The 16,553-nt window shown below is 39.3% G+C and overlaps 1 non-coding gene across 1 annotated transcript; it reads right to left on the reverse strand.

The window, feature by feature from the left end:
- Window positions 1–208: 208 nt before the first annotated feature.
- Window positions 209–346, reverse strand: LOC138375192 (small Cajal body-specific RNA 11). The gene has a single exon (XR_011231446.1). It is a non-coding gene; the product is annotated as a small Cajal body-specific RNA 11 (non-coding RNA).
- Between the last annotated feature and the right edge of the window lie 16,207 nt (window positions 347–16,553).

Raw genomic sequence — 16,553 nt, forward strand, 5'->3', positions numbered from 1 at the left:
AAGGTGAGCACAGAACAGGTAATGAGCAGGGAGAGCCTGCACAGAAACAAGGCCGACATTCAGTGAATCTTTGACTCCTGAGGGGTGTACTTCAAACCACTTAAGCTTCTACCTTAAAAAGAAAATAGGGCATTCCCAAGGGGTTTCTGCAGTGCTTTTCTGAATGATTTATACTTAGACTTCCCTGAACTTTTTTTTCTTTAATTAAATTGTCCTCTTGTGCCTGTAAGAACCAGTCCTATTCTTAGGATGGCTCTCCTAAACTGAGAGGGACTTTGCTGTGTGTCCTGCCAGACTATTCCCTGAACTTTGTAAGGCATCAAAATTCCCACAACTTTCTAGACATCATCTTTTTCCCGAGAGATGATGGTGTTTAACAATAAATCCTAGCTTTTTATTCAATGGACATTTAATAAATACACACTAAGTGCCATGCATGATACTAGACACCAGGGATTTAAAAAATGGACAAATAAAACCAGGTCCCAGAATATACCTTATTATATATGAGTTGTAGGGCAAAGCACTGGCTGAGTATCAAAATGGCTTTGAGTCCCAGCTTTCCTACTCATTAGAGATACCTTGAATACCTTGAATAATTCCCATTGTCCTGAGCCTCAACCTGAAAAAAAATGAAAAGCCAGAGGTAATTGTGTCTACTTCATATGGAACAATTAAATACCAACATTTGTGAAAGCAATTAGCTATATATTTCCAAGCTCTTAGAATTTTTCACAATGCTGTGACTTCACGAAGGGAAAGGAAGGGATCAACGCTAACTTCATCAAAGCAGTCCAGTGGAAGGCAGCCCTGAGAAGAGAGAGCCTTAGCATCAGGATCTGTAAAGCTAACGTGTGTCTACTCACTATTTCTGCCTCCCTGGCTGGGATGTTTTCTGTCATTAAAGGTGGTTTGCAGGCTCAAACTCCCTGCTTAGATTAGCCTGGCTAGCAGAACCTGCAAAGGAGACAGGAACAGGAGGGAGAGGAAGAGGAAAGGTACACAGGTGCCATCTTGAAACGATTCAGATTTTTCAACCAAGAGCTCGTCTTTTAATCTGAACCTGAAAGAATGAGATGATTTATATACCAGACAATTATCATTTTTTCAAGCAATCAGTAGAATAAACCAGTGAGGTATCTCATATTTTCTCCTTTCTAACATTCTCATGGACCAGATCTTCTCAAATCTGAAATCAGCAAACCCCACATTTTACAATCATTTATCATATAAATATTTTGTTGCTTTTGTTGTTTATGCTTGAAGCATGTCCTCTTTCTAGAGGAGTATTTAGTTATTAATATCTATGCAAGGGTTGGTGATATTCACAACACAGTGAATGTCCAGATGTTGATGAGTCCAGCTTTGGAATTGTGGGAATTACCCACACTGTAGAGACTATTGTTTCCAGCCAGCCAGTTTAGCCCCTCCCAGCTCTACTAGCCTGCAAGAGAGTTAGCCTTGTGCAAACTATCTCTGAAACCTGAGAACTGGATTCTCGTTTGACTGCGGCGCGTCTCATTACTTTATTATCCAGCGCTCTCTCTGTAATGCTAAAAGTCAACTGAAATAAATGAAGTAGCCTTGACAGGACATGGAAAGGCTGGCAAAAGACAATGAACAGAGAATACAGTGATTCCTGAAATCACAGCTAACGATCTCAAAATGGTGGGTCTGTCCCAAAGCAAATATATATTAAGTGGCCCAGACTACATTCTGGAACATTGTACATTGTTATTTACATACATATTATTGTTTTATGATTTGTTCCAAGAACTATAACCTAACTCAAATATTTCCTGTCTTTTCTTGACATCACAGCACGATGTGAAGTTGACACTGTCAGCAAAGAATAATTTAGGAGACTTCTGTTGAATATATCATCTTATTCCCAAAAGAAGTTTTACTGTCTGTGAAAGTCATGATCTCTTATTTTGATCTCAAATGAAAAGGCAATTGACATTTAGAGTGATATCAATACATAGTATAAGCTTAAATTTTGCTTTGTTAACTTGTGTTTTCAAAATGAGGGGGTTTTTTTGAACTTCTAAGAAGAAAGATTGCTTTATATGAAAGCTTCTCAAGTCTGTTTAATTACATATATTGTTATGTTTTCAACCACATTCTGAAAAATAAATTGTGACTACTTGCAGGAGTAGAATCAGATTTGGGGGATTGGGTTTGAAGTTTTACAATTTGGAGCGGCTGTCTTTGGGAAAAATAGTAGGATTTACAAATAAAAAATAAGGTATGAAAGCCAGTATGTGTAATGACACAAATTAGGACTTAATGTAAATGGCCGGGCACAGTGGCTCACACCTGTAATCCTAGCACTCTGGGAGGCCGAGGCGGGAGGATCTCTTGAGGTCAGGATTTTGAGACCAGCCTGAGCAAGAGCGAGACCCCGTCTCTACTAAAAATAGAAAGAAATTAGCCAGACAACTAAAAATATATAGAAAAAATTAGCCATGCCTGTAGTCTCAGCTACTCAGGAGGCTGAGGCAGAAGGATTGCTTGAGCCCAGGAGTTTGAGGTTGCTGTGAGCTAGGCTGATGCTATGGCACTCTAGCATGGGCAACAGAGCAAGACTCTGTCTCAAAAAAAAAAAAAAAAAAAAAGACACAATGTAAAATTTTTAGAAGTTGGCATATACTCACTGCTATGAAATGAATCACCCCAAACTTCAGTAGCTTAAAACAACAATAATTTTATTATCACCCACAGTTCTGGAGGTTGGCCGAGCTCAGCTAGGCAGTTCTTGTTCAGGGTCTCGTATAAAATTGTAGTCAGATGGTGACTGGGGCCGGAGTCATCTTGCAGCCCACTCACTTACGTGTCTGGAGTTGATGCTGTGGGCTGGGACCTCAGCTGAGGTTGGTGGCCAGAACACTTACATATGTGGTCTCTCCATATGATCATTCCACTTCCTCATGGCATGATGACGGGGCCTGAAGAAAATCAGGTGGGTTCTGTATCTCCTTTTTTGAACCAGCCATGGCAGTCATATAGCTTCTGTATTCGTTTTGCATTGCTGCTATAACAAAGTACCACAGATTTCGGGGTTCGAACCAACACACGGTTACTACCTTATAGTTCTAGAGGTCATAAATGTGAAATGGGTCTCACTGGGCTAAAAATCAGGTGTCAGCAGGGCTGCATGCCTTCTGAAGGCTCTAGAGAGAAGACATTTCCTTGCCTTTTCCAGTATCCAGACGCCACCTGCATTCCTTCACTGGTGGCCCCGTCCTCCATCTTCAAAGCCAGCATCGTAGCATCTTCACATCTCTCCCAACTCTGACTCTTCTGCCTCTCCCTTCCACTTATAAGGACCTTGGTGATTACATTGGGCACATCTGGAATATCCAGGATATTCTCACCACCTCGAGGTCATCTGATTAGGGACCTCAATTCCCTCTTGCCAGGTAACATTAACATATTTACAGCTATGGGGAGTAGGATGTGGACTTTTTTGAGAGACTCTCATTCTGCCTACTACAACATCCCTTTCAGCCACAGTCACAAGTCTGCTCAGGTTCAAGGAAAGGGAACATAAATTCCACCTCTCAATGAGTGGTGTGTCAATCACCTTATAACAAGAGCATCTGGGATGGAAGATCTATGGTGACTGTCTCTGGAAAATAAAATCTTCTATACTCACAAACATCAAAACTCTGGGAAATGCTGTGATTTTTTTTATTAATAAGCTGGCTGACATGGCTATAAAATTTTTTGCCAATATCTTTGGCTGTGTACTCTCTGATCCTATCTTTATAGGATAACAATATTGTAATTTTCTATAGAGAACTTTTTTTAATTTAGTCTTTAACGTGGCTGATCAAATTTTGTTTTTAAAAAATTGTGGCTATTTAAAAGTGTTTCAGTTTTATAATTCATTAGTAATATATTTTATGATTGATGTCTGATTTGGGAAAACCTTTATGAAGCTTTTTCTGTGGATGAGCTGTAAAAATTCAGGGCATCAGTGAAAACTGACACATTCCTTTTTTTTTTTAGCTTGTCTTCTGTTTCCTTATTGCAGAAGCATATTTTGGGTTTTATGTCATCTCTGTTGATGTCAGTATTTTGTACCAAATCAGCAAGAATGCTCTATTTTTTTTCAATATGAGCTTATGATTCCTTCTTCTTCACTGATTAGAGTATCAAACATTCCAAAAACCTATCAATTACTTCTACTAAAAATTTCTCTTTTCCTTTTATGGATGTATTGCTTTTAGAGTGAGCTGGGAAAAAATTTTTTTTATTGTTATATGTAGTTTGTGTTTTGATGTCTGAACACATTCTATTCACTTCATTGTGCATTTTTATCACTTTTATTTCATATCATTAACTTTTTAGCTAAATTTTCTCTTAATTCTTTAATATAAAGCACTTATAGATGACAAAAGAGGGCACATTTCTTTTATATCCAAATTAACAGTCCATAATTTCTCAATTGTTTTGAAATATTCCAAAATGTTTTTCCAAATTTCAGTTAAAATGGTATGTTTCCAACTTAATTTCCCCTTAGCCAGATCCCCAGAATGTTGGTGGACACTCTAGCACCCTAAATACAAGGGAAAATTAAACAGTGGAATTTGACATGGAGAGAGATAGCAGCCTTAGCTGATTGCAGTTAAAACCTCTTACTTTCATAAAACTCAAAAAGAAAAGAAAAATATATATATATATGAACTACATTAGTCAGGGTTTTCCAGAGAAACAACCAATAGGAGGATATATACAGATACAGTCATGTATAGCATGACTATTAACATATTTCAATCAACAACAGACCTCATATACATTGGTCATGTATTTTTACTGTACCTTTTCTATGTTTAGATGTGTTTAGACATATAAATACTTACCATTGCATCACAATTGCCTACGGTATTCAACACAGTAACATGCTGTACAGGTTTGTAGCCTAGGAGCAATAGGCTATACTGTATAACTTACGTGTGTAGTAAGCTATACCACTGAGGTCTGTGTGGGTACACTCTACGATGTTTGCACAAACAAAATTGCCTAATGACACATCCCAGTTGTTAAACAATGAAGGACTGTATGTAGAGGGAAATTTATTAGGAGGGATTGGCTCATGCAATTATGGAGGCTGAGAAATCCCACAATCTGCTGTCTGCAAGCTGGAGGCTCAGGAAAGAGGGTGGTGTAGTTCAAGTTCAAGCCCAAAGACCTGCGAACCAGGGTAGCCAATGGGAAGTCCCAGTCCAAGTCCGAAGGCCTGAGAATCAGGCACACTAACAGCCAATGCAAGAGAAGATGAATGTCCCAGCTCAAGCAGAGAGAGCTAATTCACCCTTCCTCTGCCTTTTTGTTCTGTTCAGGCCCTCAAGGAATTGGATGACGCCTGCCCTCACTGGTGAGGGTGGATCTTCTTTGCTAGTCCGCCAATTCAACTGCTAATCTCTTCTAGAAATACCCTTGCAGACACACATAGAAATAATGTTTTTTACCAGCTATATGGATATCCCTTAACCCAGTCAAGGACTCTGCTGGGGGCCTCCTGAGAACTTGGAGAGAGCCGTGCAAGTGAGGGCCCCTGAAGCTAAATTTTGTTAACTTCACAATAAATCCACTTAGAGTAATCAATAATTGTCAAGCATTGTACTAAGTGATTTACGTGTACTGACATAATTTTACTGCCCAAAACACATGCAAGTGGTAAGTACTGTTGCACAGATCCAGAAACAGAGGCCCACAGAATTTATGTAACTTGATCCCACAGCCAGACAGTGGTAGAATCAGTAGTCAAACCCAGACAATCTGACTACAGCACCCAAGCTCTTTTACATAGTGATTCTGGTATTAAGGAAGGAGAATAAAACTCTGATTTGGATATAAGTTTGATTCAATTAACTATATTTTCTATTAAATTCACTTAAAATGGTTGCATCAATAATTTAAGTAAGCTTAAGCCAAGGCAATGTGGATTGGATGTTTTATTAGGAAATTTAATTGATAAACTATTCACCTGTATACCTTTGTGTATGTGTTTTTCCTTTTTTTTTTTCCTCTCTTCAATAGGAAGTGCATATACTTTTGAGAAATCTTAAGATTTTTCTCTACCGAACTAATCTGAAAAGAAACTATCCAGAGAGGTCAGCCTGCCAGGATCAACTGCCCTCAAAGTTTTGGATTAACGTGTTTCTTCCAAAACTGGCCAATTGCTTCAACATAGTCTCACCCCTCAAGTCCCAGGAAAGCCAGTGGGGTAAGGAAAAAGAGGTTCTTTTCTGCCTGGGGAAGAGGTCTCAAGACTGGAGACATGGTGGGAGGGTGTCATATCAGTAGTTTGCAAATGTTCAGGTGCCAGGAGGAAAGTGTTACTGTGTTGCTATTGGTCCTGATAAGGACTATTTGCAGACATTTGAGCTGTTTTCCATGTTATGACAAGGAAGCATTTTGAAAGCCTTTATAACAGAAAGATGGTAATCAGCATATACTCCGATTGCTCTACAATGGCTGGTTCTGCTATTTTATTCTCAGAACCTGCATACCATCATTCTAAGAGGAAGTCAAAGCCCTCTGATAACTCACTGCTAAAAATAGCAGGTTTGAGCTTTACAGCCTGTGCTGATCGTAGGAGGTAGAGATGGTGAGAGATGGCACAAATACAGTATGTGGAAGAAACTTCTCATGTGCCAGGAGTTACCAATTTATTGTGTTTATTGTGTTGTGCAAAGTTTGTGTTTATGATGGACAAAATATACTATCTCTAGATCTTATATTTAAACATGACAGAAACTTATTGACTCATTCTGCATGAAGATTAGCTTCCAAGAATATTCAGGTTTTTGTAGCCATGTATCTTACAAATGCAGCCCCCACTGCATTTTAAAATCTTTGTTGGTTCTTTTGCTCAGTTTAATAATAATATTCTGGGCAGCTAGTCTATTCCAGGCACAGTGGTGGAAACAGGAGATACAAAGTAACTATGATTTAGACCCTGCCCTCAGAGAGCTCAGAGCCTAGTCAGAGAAAATGAGTGGGCAAATCACAATGCTGCTGTGTGATTTGTGCAACAACAGCAGTGTGTACAAAGGATAGCAGCAAAACAGGGAGAGAATAGTTATGTAAGGAGAGGGAGAGGGATTTAGGTAAATCTTCGCGGTGGAGGAAGAGATTATTGTCGCTTCGACTGTGCCTTCTTCCCTCAGCTCAGAATGTTATTTAATATATACATTTTTAAGAGTGAGCAGTTTTCACCACAAGAACAGATTAACAGCATCTAAACTACTCAAGACTACATACATGTTGCTAGAACTTCCACCTGTAGGATGTCCATTTAATACTGGTGCTTCCCAAATATTTTTGTGTGTGTAGGGTTTTTTTTTTTTTTTTTTTTTTTGAGACAGAGGCTTGCTTTGTCCCTGGGCTGGAGAACAGTGGAGTCATCATAGCTCACTGCAATCTCAAATTCCTGGGCTCAAGCAATCCTCTTGCCTCAGCCTTCGGAGTACCTGGGACTAGAGGTGCACGCCACCATGCCTGGCTAATGTTTCCTATATTTTTGTAGAGACACGGGTCTTGCTGTGTTGCCCAGGCTGGTCTCAAACTCCTGGCCTCAAGCAATCCTCCTGCCTCGGCCTCCCAAAGTGCTGGGATTACAGGCATGAGCCACTGCACCCAGCCTGCTTCCTAAATATTTGTGAAACCCATTATCCTAACTAAAATAAGTCTTTGTGAAACCCATTATCCTAACTAAAACTACTTCAAGTTATATTTTTTGGCTTTTTTAGGCTAAGTCAGAATATTGCCATTTCCCTATAAATGGATTACTTTTCATTTTAATTATGAAAGTGATAAAAGCACATTACAGAAAATGTGGAAAAGAAAAAATGAAATCACCTGTAACCAGTCTAACATATCTCACATTATTGTAGTAATGTAAATTCTTCCAGTCCCTTTTCTGATATTTTTCAAAATTGTATTGTGAAATATACATATGAAAGAGAGAGTGAGAATGTGTGTGTGTGTATATATATGCACAATTCAAAGACCATCAATAAAACAAGTAACTGTATATCGATATACCACCCAAGTTAATAAATGAAATATAATCTGAAACCTCAAAAGGCTCCCCTTGGATCACATCCTCCACTCTCTCTCCCTAAAAGTAGCCTGAGTATGAAATATTTAAATAATCCTTCCCTTCCTTTTTAAAATAGATTATTTTCTGTATCTCTAAATAATATATTGTTTAGTTTTTTAACTTTATATGAATGAAATCACACTCAGTATATTTTTCTGTAACCTTTTTTTCAACTTTGTTTTTGAGCTTCCCCCATGTTTGCCTATAGCTATAGTGATTTTTATAGCTGTATAGTTATATTGTATAAAAATACTATACTGAGAGCAATTGAACTGATTTTCACTCCCATCAGCTCTCTGTGAGAACTCCTATTGTACCATATTCTCACCAACACATTCCCTATTTTCATAATACTTAAAAATAAGAGCCAGAATGGCTTATATTTCTGTATCCTCCTCGTCATATAAAAGTCTACACAGAGCAGATATGCAATAAAAATTCTCTGGTTGCTTGATTTTGGGGAATATACTGTAAAGTTAAAGACAACTGTACTTACATGTATAACAATTATTTATTTACATATGTAGAAGAAAGCTATGCTTTTATTTTTAAATCAATAAATACATACATATACAAACACATACAGATGCTTCTCAACTCAATATGGGGCTATGTTCCTATAAACCCACTGTAAGTTGGAAATATCATTAAGTTGAAAGTGATTTTTCAACTTACCATATTTTCAACTTAACAATTTTTTTTATCTGATGTAACTCCATTGTAAGTCAAGGAGCACGGTGAATGCATATCACTTTCACATCATCTATTTTTTTTTTTTTTTGAGACAGAGTTTTATTCTGTTGCCCGGGCTAGAGTGCCATGGCGTCAGCCTAGCTCACAGCAACCTCAAACTCTTGGGCTCAAGCAATCCTTCTGCCTCAGCCTCCTGAGTAGCTGGGACTACAGGCATGCGCCACCATGCCCGGCTAATTTTTTCTATATATATTTTTAGTTGTTTGGCTAATTTCTTTCTATTTTTAGTAGAGACAGAATCTCGCTCTTGCTCAGGCTGGTCTCAAACTCCTGACCTCGAGTGATCCACCCACCTTGGCCTCCCAGAGTGCTAGGATTACAGGAGTGAGCCACTGCGCCCGGCCTCTTTCACATCATCTTTCAGTCAAAAAATCATTAAGTTGAACCATCATAAGTCGGTGACCATCTATTAATGTATTCAGACATATACACATAGACACACATGACTGACTACATAATGTTTATTAACACAAAAGTTGGAAGCAAGGAAATAGTACTTCTGTAGTTAAAAAATAGATATTCTGAAATTTTCCTACCTTATACAGATGTGTTGATGTGTTATATGTGTGTACCTGTGCATGTATTAATACATGTGTGAATGAATGTGTATACCGCCTTAGACATTTGCATCTGTGAATAAAATGAGTTTCAAAATACTGTCATTCAAACATAGTAATCCGCTTCACAAGGTCGTCATTTGGAACTACTGATGAGAGTTTCTGAATTATCTGTATAGAAATCAAATTAAAAATATATCATTTAAGGTGAGCTAAAAGACGCACCTATCCAAGTAGAAATAGTGCTTTAGTGAATTTCTTAAAACTCTAGGTTTATCTTTTCTGTGTACAACAGATTGTCATCCTACTACCATGCCCACCAATTTAAAACCAGCTTTGTTTTAAAATATAAAACTTTTATTCATCTGTCAACAGAATTTCAAGAAAACCTTGAGACTTTTAAAGCTAAAAATAGTGTATCTGTGCAATTTCAACAATCACAAAGATAAAAATTTAAGTTATAATTCTAAAAAAAGAATGAAAGTCATTTCCCAGTCAAATACGTTATTCTTATCTAAAATTAAAATGATTACTAAACAATAATACATTAAAAAGAATATGACAAATGCATTTGTTATCTAATCGTTTTTTTTAAGAGACAGGGTCTCACTCTGTTGCCCAGGCTAGAGTGCAGTGGCATCATAAGAGCTCACTGCAACCTCAGACTCCTAGGCTTAAGCGATCCTCCTGCCTCAGCCTTCTGAGTAGCTGGGACTAAAGGTACATGCCACCACACCCAGCTAATTTTTCTATTTTTTGTAGAAACAGGGTCTCACTATGTTGCCTAGGCTAGTCTCAAACTCCTGGCCTCAAGCAATCCTCCCACCTTGGCCTCCCAAAGTGGTAAGATTACAGGCATGAGCTACCATGCCCAGCCTGTCAGCTAATAATTTTGAGGGAAGAAAACAGTGCTTTTCAGATACTTCAATTACAGAAAAGTTTTGTTCCACCAGTTAGAAAATATAATGGAATAAGTAGCAGAGAACATAAGCTTTCTAGACTCACCCCTGAGATATGGTATATGGATCTAATACTTAAAGTATTCTACATGCTTCATTGGTAACATTAATTTTATTAAATAAAAACAAAGTGGTTGGGCCCTGTAGGGCCTGAATAATCTGGATAATATGAAATCTACATTTCATTTTGTACTATACAGACTTTAATTTCACAATAAATACACATATGCCTGACCTCAGCTGTCTAATAGTTGAAAGATCCTGAAACCTGGTCTCAGCGCACTTGGATTTCTGTACCAGCCCTGAACCTGCTGGCTGAGTGCCCTCTCAAAGCTTCCTCTCCCTCATTTGTAAAAATAGGATAACAACTCCTGATTATCTCACAAGTCTGTCTGGGAAGATTAAGAAAAAAAATGTATATAAATACAATAGCAAACCATAAAATGCTAAACAGATATAAATTATTATCTTGGGTTCAAATTTCAGCTTTATTAATATCTGTGTGACTCACATGGCAACGTACTTAACTTTTCAAATCCTATTTCCTTACCTGAAAATGGCAGCTTTAGGAGGATTAAATGAGACAATACACAGAGAGATTAAGTACAGTGTAGGTGGTAATAAGGGATTGGTTAGGGTAAATAGTATTTCTTACTGTCACTTATTACCCATATCAAGAGAAAAATTACTTTGAGTTGTTCTTCCAATAATTATAATAGATTGTTTCAAACTACCCACATGATCAAATAACCTGTGCTTGGGAGAAACCTGAACTGGATAACATACAAGATATAGCAAAAGAACAGATCTTTTCTCTGTATAGAGCCAACTGGCCAATATGAAAACAACCTTGTCCTTATTAGGTACCTGGGTGAACCAACCTGGACACAGACTATATAAACCAATTGCACATGCCAAGAATGTTGTTGCAATGCCCAAGGATCAGCATCAGTATAATTTGATGAATAGCACACTCATAAAATATTTGGATAAGAATTAATATTGCTTATTTCTCACAAAGACACTTCGGTAATGACCTATTTCTTTCTCTTTGCTTTTGTTTTTATATCACCCTGTCCTTGCAAATGTGTACTCTGTACCTCTTTATCATCCATTTCTATAACCAAATGGCTTTGGCTGTTGCTACCCAGCTGTCTTTTTTTCCATGTTGTCCTGAGAAGTGGACAAAGTGGGTCACTATGGAGGAAAGCCGTGTGCTATCTCTCACAGACTTAATTCAATTTCCCCTACAGCCCTTAGGGTCAGACTTCTCCAAGCTGTTTGTGACCCAAATTCAGATCTGCAACATGCCAGGGAAATCAGACAGCTGTGCAGGACAATTCTAGCTCCAAATGATGCTAACCCTTCTGTGATCCCATTTAAAAAAACAAAGCAAAACAAAAAAACTAAGGTGACACTTAATTGAAAAAGTACAAAATTTGGGGTGAATTGTAGTGTGTGACATATTGAAAAATAGTAATATAAACCAAGTAGTTATTATTTCACTTCTCCATAAATATATAAGACTGTGTGTTCTCAGAAGCCACTGAATCACGGTAACCTCTGATCTTATCCCAACCAGTGACATAGGTACTAGGAATCAAACACCTGTTTATTTAATGTAACTGAGGGTTTCAGTGGCTCCAAACTATACACCCATATTCTATTTCAGACCAAACAATGTATTTCGTTTCATATATGGATTTGTTGTGATAATCAATTTCCTATAATTTTGATTCTGGTACTGAATGCCTTACACATAACCTGAGTTTCCCATTATGAACCTGGTGTCCTTGGCCATAAGGTTGGTTGTGCACAGAAGCAATCTGTCATCTAGTGGAAATGATATATAAGAGATTGAACTCAAGCAGGTCCAGAAGACCCAACTAAGTTCCCTAAGCAGGTGGCTCCTTCAGCACCCAGCCCTGGCTCTTCTCCTTCAAGCCACATCTATTGCCTCACTGGGGAGTTTCTTACTGCCAGTGAAATGAGGTAGAAGAAGCTCAGGCCCGATTTAAAGATGATAAAACAATATTCTGGGGAAAACTGGAGGGGACAGTGGAACATTGCAGTTCCACTCAGGAGTGTCTCTGGACAGTGGTAAAGGAAAATACACCCCAAGCACAGGGCTTCAGGTAATACCTTTGGTCGTCCACTTTGAACTGAGAGATGGCCAGAAGTGTGGACTTACCCTGATTCACGGGCAGTTGCTAACAGTTGGCTGCATGTTCAGGGACTTGGTAAGAATAGGATTAGAATACTGTTAAAAAGAGGTCTGGGGAAGAGAGATGTGGAAGGGTCTCTCATAATGGATGGGCACAGAGTGGAAAGGCATTTGCATTTCATGTGAATATTGCAGCGGAGGCTCTCGGTAATCAGGTAGGAAAAAATGACATGTTTTGTGTACATCACTCAGCTTCATTTACCAGCCACCATTGGGCTTGCATAATGGGCCCATGTATGAAGTTGTCACCGTGGCACGAATGGAAGGTATTCATGGGCTTAACAACATGGACTGACTGAGCTGCTGTTACTGAAGAGCGCCCAATAGGCCAACAGCAGAGACAAACACTGAGCCTCCAAATAGTATCACTCCCAGGAACTCAGCTCACTACCAGCTACAGTCTGATTACAGTGGATTCCCACATTATGGAGGAAGCAGAAATTTGTCCTCCCTGAAATAAACATATATTTTGGATAAGGATTTGTTGACCCTGTTTGTGATGCTTTTGCAAGTATCACCATTTGTGGACTTTCAGAATACTTTGTCTATCATCATGGCATTCCAACAACATTGCTCCTGATCAAAGAACTCATTTTATAGCCAAAGAAGTACAGCAGTGGGCTCATTCCTATGGAACTCACTGGTCCTACCACATGCCCATCATCTAGAATCAGTTGGCTTAACTGAATGGTGGAATAGCCTCTTAAACTCACTTGCTGTTCCAGTTGAGGGATAGGGTTCTATCAGACAGAAATACTCTTTGAATCAGCAACCAATAGATGGTGCTGTCTCTTCTATAACCAAAATATGTGGGTCCAGGAATCAAGGGAGAAGTGGGACTAGATCCCCTCAGTATTACACCTAATGACCCTTCACAGAAGTATTGCCTGCCAGACTTGCCATTTTCATTTCTGTTTATTTCAAGGTCTTGGTTCCCAAGGGAAGGGTAATGTTGCCAGGAGATGCAACATGTCTACACTGAATTGAATGTTGAGACTGACACCTGGCCCTTTAGGGGTTCTTTATCATACTGGCTGGGATGATTGCTCCAAATTACTGAGGAAAAATTGTGTGGCTGCTACACAATCTGGGCAGGAAGAATGTCTGGAACCAGGGAGCAACGATTTCTAAGATTTTCTGAGAAGCCTCTTAATACTTCCATGTACTATGATGATAAAATTTAATGTAAAATGATAGCAAAAAAATATTCAGGACAACTGAATATTCAGATGCTTCGGTATTTAGAGTTTGGGTCACATTACTAGGCAAAGAATCCCAATCAGCTAAGGTCTTACCTGAGGACAAATGAAACATAGAAAAAAAAGAGAGAGAGAGAAATTATAAATATCAACTATGGTCTTGTGACTCAGTTATAAAAATAAAGACTGTAGCAGCTTTGTATATTTTCTTCCTAGCTTACTATGTATATGTATGTGTGTGTGTGTGTGTGTGTGTGTGTGTATATAAATATATATATATATGTAAATTGTTTTCTTTTCTCTCCTCATTATTTTACGTGAGTTTTTCTGGAGATTACAAGTTAGTCTTTAGTAGAAGAATATTCAGGTGAGGTTATGACTGAATTTGAGGATTAACTGACATGGTGCAGAGATGGGGGGTGTGATTGTCTTTTAGAAATGATTCAGTGAGTATTAGCACTTTGTATCTTCCCATTTTGGGAGAAGGTAAAAATGGGTGCTGCGTAGATGCTGAGTAGCCAAGAGGCAGACTGTGTCAGTTGCTAAGCTATTATCTCTCAGCTGCAAAGGCACCCATCTGTACTGTGCTTAATGACGCCAGTTCAGGAACTGTCCAAACCACAGTTCTGCTTTGCCAGCTGGCTTCCGGTTAGGCACTGCGAACAGGGTGTTCTAGAAGGGCATTGCAAGGGTAAGGAGAGTGAAGGGACTAGCCACATGTTTTCTTTCTGACTTGCTTTTTGTGCCTGTGAGCATTACCCTAGCATTATTTCTTCACACTAACAGGCCCCTTCTTTTCTCCTGTAGCAGCTTAACCGAGTTTGCAGTTTTTTCTGTACTCACAGAACCATCCTCATTTTTGGCCCACCTTAGAGAGGACGTCATCAACTGAGCAGTGCCTCAGCCTCTGAGATCTAAATTTCAACTCCACAGGACTCTACCCAGTCTTCTTTTTTTTTGAGACAGAGTCTCATTCTGTTGCCCAGGCTAGAGTGCCGTGGCGTCAGCCTAGCTCACAGCAACCTCAAACTCCTGGGCTCAAGCAATCCTTCTCCCTCAGCCTCCCGAGTAGCTGGAACTACAGGCATGCACCACCATGCCTGGCTAATTTTTTAATATGTATATTTTTAGTTGTTCAGCTAATTTCTTTCTATTTTTTTAGTAGAGATGGGGTCTTGCTCTTGCTCAGGCTGGTCTTGAACTCCTGAGCTCAAACGATCCACCCCCGCCTCGACCTCCCAGAGTGCTAGGATTACAAGCATGAGCCACCACGCCTGGCCTTCTCTCCAAAATTTAAAAGAGGAAATACAAAAAAGAATCAGCCAGGTGTAGGTGGCATAGAAGCTGGGAGCGGGGGAAATACCCAGAGAGGAAACAGGGCAGTGAGGGCTATGATGCACACAGAAGTTATAATGAGCTGAAGCTACAAGAAAGGAAACACAATGAGTGCAAAAAAAATATGAGGGAGAGAAAAGAGGCTGAAGAAAGGGTGAGCAGCAGAGGCAGAAGCAATCAAAGGAGAGACTAAGAGGAACCAAGTTGCTGTAAGGGCGAAGAGCCAACAACCTTCTGCTACTGAATGGCTACCTAGAAAATTCAGGGCTTAGAGTTGCCATGCCAGGCCTTAACTCTTAGCTGAAATTCCTTTTTGTCTGTGTATATTCTTCCAAAAACTCACTTTTTAAAACAATAACTTGAGTGAGCCTCTGTTCTTTGTGTCCAATGGAGCCTCATTAACTCATATTTATTGGGGACGGCATCCCGCTCCGTATGTTCACTTCATTATCTCAATTTTGAACTGTTATTTCTCAATTTAAGCATATGTACCAGTAATGCTTCCAAACATCAGGTGCAATGGGAGATAACAAATTGGCATGGTTTTTATGTTTCATAAGCCATACAGAGACCACAGCCCAAGGGAACTGTGTAGTTGAAGAGTTTGTTGCTTTGCCCTCCTGGTTCAAAAAGAGAAAAACAATTGAACTACATAGCACTAGGGAGATAAAAGAAAAAGGCATAACCAGTTGGGAACCTTTAGTTACAGAAACCAAATCCAGTTGAATTAAGTTAGGCAAACAAGGAGAATTTATTATATGACTACAGGGGTATCTGATGGAAGCACAGGGATGCTTGGGCCTTAGAAAGAGCCACACCTGATTTCCTCTGTCCCTCCCATCTGTGTTTCTCTGTGTGTAACTGCCACATTCTTCTGTCCATGCACCCAGCTTACCCTGTTTTCCTGTTTCCCTGGCAGAAAAAGGCCACCCACAGCTCCTGAGTTCACAGATTACTAGTCTACCTCACAGGAAAATTAAATCTATCTCCCTCCTTCCCTCTATTCCTCATCCACTTTGATTCCAGATTTGTAGGGAAAGTGCTCTGGTTGATCCGGAGCAGTCACTCTTGGTACAATGAACTACAGCTGAGGGACAGAGTCAATGAACCACGTTATGCAAAATGGAAATGATGGTGGAGTAGCGTGGGGGTGGGGAGGGGTTGGTTGTCACCGTGGATCACCAGCTGGGGCAGTTAAGTGGAGGAGTCATTATTAGTTGGCTGGTTCCAAAAGACGTCCACTACAAGGGATGAACCATTTGTCTCCCCTACATTAGGCAAAACAACACTTAAGTGATCCCAAATGGATGAGGCTCTATCTCATGGCCTTGGAAAAGGACATTCCAGATCCAGACCCTCAAAAAAAAAAAAAAAAAAAAAGGCTTGCTGACCACCAGCAACAATATCAAA

Source organism: Eulemur rufifrons, chromosome 24, assembly GCF_041146395.1.
Source record: "Eulemur rufifrons isolate Redbay chromosome 24, OSU_ERuf_1, whole genome shotgun sequence".
NCBI lineage: Eukaryota > Metazoa > Chordata > Mammalia > Primates > Lemuridae > Eulemur > Eulemur rufifrons.